Here is a 4,564-nt window from a genome sequence, read left to right as displayed (position 1 = left end):
TCGTGCTTCCCAAACATTGTAGGGCTCCATCGGGGCCCCAGTTTAAAATTGAGCATGCTTAGTAGGATTGAGAATTTCAGGGATGTGGAAAGCTACAATAGGTATGACCTATATGTTCACAAGACAACTCGGCCTAAAAATCAAATAAAAGATCTTTTGAACCATACCACTTAAAAGTTTCCTTTTCCCCTCATTCTAGAGAGTAATTCTAATCAAGGTTTTAAAAGGCGGAAACGAGAACTGAATCATTTTGTCTAATTGAGACAAGGTGTAAGCCTCGAATGAAACAAAAAAAAAAATCATAAATATGCCATAAATAATCCAAAAAATGAACATAAACACCATCAACTTTCAAATAATTCTCATTCTCATCTTCCAAATCTTCTTCTTTAGTCAGTACAAGTTTCTTCTTGTCCCCCTACATTAAGAAATGCCAACATAATTTTCAGTGAAATGTGAAAAATAAAACAATAAATTAATAACATAGTAAATCAGTTAATAATTGCATAAATCACTATAATTATTTGTCACTAAATTAAATTCATAACATAATTACATAGTTACCTAATTCACTATAGTTATAATACAAATTTCAAAGTATAAAACAGCAAAACAACAAATTAAAAAAAACGCTAGTTGTCTTTAAAAAAAACAGAGAGAATAATAAATTATAAGGGCCTTGTATTGCATCTTATCTCAAAACTTAAAAAAAAAAAAAAAATAGAAAGGAAACTTTTCTATTTATCAAACTTGAATAAAAAAAGGAAAGAAACAAATAAGAGCCACGTTTCCATCAACGTGGCACCAAAACACAAACACAGAAGATTAAAAGTCTCCACTCTTCATGACTATTCAGATTCAGGAAAATAAAAATAATAATAATAAAAAGCTATCTCCATTACTTAAGAGTTAAGAAGAAGGGTGAGTAGCCCTCTCTGTAGCCTAGACGTTTGGTGTGCTTTCCACTTTCCACCAGGTCAGAGGTTCAAGGGCTGTAGTGGGAGAGAGAGAAGAAGAAGGGTGAGTAGAAGTACCGTCAAGTTTCCCAGTCGTCGGAGTTGCTATGTATTACTGCCGTAGTTGTTCAGACTTTAACATCGTTTTATTCTTCTCCAGCAACATCATTTTATTCTGCTCCAGCAGTTCAAAATCACTTTAGGTTCACAACTTTCCTTCTTTTTCTTTTCAGATCACACTCCAGCAGCAATTAAAAGGGGCTTAAAACAGCAGCCCAAAAAACACCATAAAAAATCATAAAAGTCGGCCCAAAATTCTTCAAGAGGCCCTTGCCAGTCAGGCTAACGCCTCAAACGCTTCAAGGCGTAGCCTCAAAGCGAAATGTTGGAGGCGTAAGCCTCGTTCAATACGTGAAAAACGTAGCCTCAAATCGCCGAGTAGCCGCCTCAGTTTGAGGCGCGCCTCGTGGCGTTTGAGGTGAACGATTTTCACTGTCCTGATAGCAATAGCTGTAACAATGCTCAAAGTTTCTTTCTGGTGTAGCTTCTTTCCCTTCCCAGCATCCTATCCTAAGTGTTATTCCATCATGGTACCACCTACTTCATGGTACGCCTTATCCCGCAATATATTCCTAGATTATGGCATACAGCAAAGTTCTGACTGTTTTATTGCATGAATTTATGAGTAGACTGAGTAAAATATACACATGAGATTGAAGTCAAGCATACAGGGGTGATCGAAAAGGCCTCTCCATCCTCCAAAACGAAGCTTTCCTATTCCTTCTAACCAGCAAGACCCCCTGCTGTCAAAAGATGACAAAATCAACACAAGAGCTAGGCAAACACAAATATAATCAACGCCTTAAGAGAAAGGAACTTACCATTAGTTTCCAAACTCCAGCAGAATATGAACAACCACAAAACCAATCTTATAGAAACAATACTCTTCATGCAGCAGTTTAAAATTCTTTCTGCTAAGCAAGAGAACACACACACACACACAAATTCAAAATACCAACTCAAAATTTAAGCGGGGGGGAGCAAAAGAGAATTTCAAACTACAAAAAAAGCGAAATAGAAAAAGTCTGGAGTCTATTATTGAATATATGACTACGAGATTATTAAGTCCAAGATTATTTCTCAAGCTTCAGCAATCTATCCCAAGTAATTTACACAACGAACTTCATCCCCTCCACCACATCACAAAAAAAAAAAAAAAAAAAAAAAAAAAAAAAGAAGGAAAAAGAGAGAGAAAAATCATACGTCAGAGAGAAAAACAGAGAAGAACGGAACAAGAAATTTTTTTGCCAAAAAACCCAAATAACAAATTCACACTTTCAGTAATTCATTACCCAAAAACTATAATTGAAAGATTGAACAAAACTATCTTCTAGCCATTAAATTAGGGCTATGAACAAAAAATTGCAAGCATGTCATAAGTGACCCTGTTTGCCTTGGCGTTAGTAACAAATCATTAACAATCCAACTTTTAACAAGGATTAGTGCGCACAGATGCATGTGTACATCAGAAGAACAAAAGCAAATACCAGAGAAAATGCACAAACTAATCAATTCAGGCAGTATATAATATTCCAAAGAAACAAAAGTAACAATCATCAACACAACTGGCATGAAAAGTTCTTGCCCTTTACCAGAATTTCAAATTCTGAGGATTGATAAAATAGATAAATCAACTCTTGGTAGTAGGGCTGCCTCTGCTAAAAGAATGTCAGCTGATATTATACTAAGTATGATAGCCAAAACTTTCTCAAATTGCTTTGTTAGTATGTAGTGCCAAAGAAACTCTACAAAAAGAACTTTAACTTTCCCTGCAAGATGTTGTTACAAGATAAGCTACATAGTGGTTTTTAAAAAAGAAACTATTCCTGAAAACAAAAATTTTTTAAGAACACCGCATCTCTTCCATAGGAGTTGTTGTTAGTGTAGCCTAGATCGATCATATAATAATCAAAATGAAATAGAAAACATATGATAAAAGGGCTAACCTTTGCATCGTTCTTTTAACACTTACCCATGTGTTCTTTATTTTCCAAAACAAAAGAGAAACTACTTCTCCTCTCCAAGTCATCCACAAAACATGCTTAATTTTTGGTTAATCCCTCAATCGCCTCTTAAGAAACAAACAAGACAGATAAGTAGAAGTCAATAAAATTTCTACATTTAGCATCCCGTCTTGAATTGCAATAAATTGGAAAGAGATGAGGGGTGAGATATCACAAAATAAAACTTACTAACATCAATCATGATGAAGTTTTGCTAACTGAAGCGTTTTATTCGAACCTTCTTCTCCTATCAAGAAAAAATATGCTAACTGCAAAAACCTTCTTAATACTTTTTTCTCTTTCCAAAAAGAACAAAAGATATTATTTCAATCAACCAATGTTCTATCCTACCATTTTAAGCAAGTCATCAGCCAAAATTTCAAAAGCTAGAAATTTACCAGATTCCGGTATACAAGAAAATAAGAATTAAAACGATTATAGTAAATGCAAATGAGGATAAGAAAATCTAATGCTTTGTATACGCTAACTACCAATACAAGAACCTAATTTAAAACCTATTATAAGAACTGATCCTCATACGGTATCATTATCACTTCTTAACCATAAAAAAAGGCTTAAAAATCCAAAATGGTCATCTATTTACAAAATTTCAGCTCGTTTATAGAAGCGTACAAGAAATAAGAGCATTTGGCGACTTAAACAATCCAATTAGCAGTAGTTTTTAAAAGTTTCAGCCCATCCATAGAACAAAAAAAAAATATAGATCCATTTGAGAATTGGGAACATTAAATGAAAAAAGTAACTTTAGCAACCCACAACCAAGCATTCTCTGCTTCCTAAAAAACTGCTACATTCACTTTTTTTTTCCTCTCACGTTTCAACAACACCACCATAATTCTCCTTATATCCAAAACCATACCTTAATGTCCATCTAACCACTCTCACAACATAACTCCACTAACATATTTCCTTTTTCAACATTTTTTTTTATGTTGACAATAACCAACAACACTTGAAGTTTTGTTTCAGAACCTTTTGAGCTTCTTTATTGTTTATTTATAGTGCACACTCTTCAAAATGAGGTCATGAGAAGATAGAAACTTAGAATTCCATTTAATTTGCTGAAAGGAGTTCCTCTTTCCTCCAGCCTTACAATATGCTAGCCAGATGAAAATCAGTACACAGCCAACTTTTGCCCACAGCTAAAATCTTTAAAATGTTCAGCAACCAAGTTTGAATAGATGCCAATGGAAGGTGACAACATGTTATCAGTCTATCCTTACTATTATAAAGTACTTCTTTCTTGATTTAAAATCAATTGGAGATAGTTATGTGAGGCCATGTTTTTCCCTTTTTTAAGAAAATAAAATTAATTTCAGAAATGTATTGCACCAAATCAAATCAACTAATCAAGAATGCATGTTAGGACTTAAAAGCTAAAAAAAGAGTCGAGTAAAATAACAGCATATCAGATGATTTCCATAACCTTTTATTTCCAATGCTGGCAAAGGATCAACAGCCGCTTTAGATGAAGTGGCACCAACCCTCAATGGGATATACACGTGAGATTGCAAATATATATAT

At 34.0% G+C, this 4,564-nt stretch overlaps 1 long non-coding RNA gene across 1 annotated transcript; it reads right to left on the bottom strand.

The window, feature by feature from the left end:
- Positions 1 to 204: 204 nt before the first annotated feature.
- LOC112090868 lies at positions 205 to 1,919 on the bottom strand. Its single transcript, XR_002901855.1, has 3 exons — positions 1,686 to 1,919; positions 1,035 to 1,588; positions 205 to 418 (listed from the first exon to the last, which is right to left on the bottom strand). It is a non-coding gene; the product is annotated as an uncharacterized LOC112090868 (long non-coding RNA).
- Positions 1,920 to 4,564: the final 2,645 nt, after the last annotated feature.

The sequence above is a fragment of the Morus notabilis genome, unplaced genomic scaffold (genome assembly GCF_000414095.1).
Source record: "Morus notabilis unplaced genomic scaffold, ASM41409v2 Scaffold130, whole genome shotgun sequence".
Lineage (NCBI taxonomy): Eukaryota > Viridiplantae > Streptophyta > Magnoliopsida > Rosales > Moraceae > Morus > Morus notabilis.
Note: the sequence above shows the minus strand (reverse complement) of the source record. Positions and strands in the feature narration are given on the sequence as shown.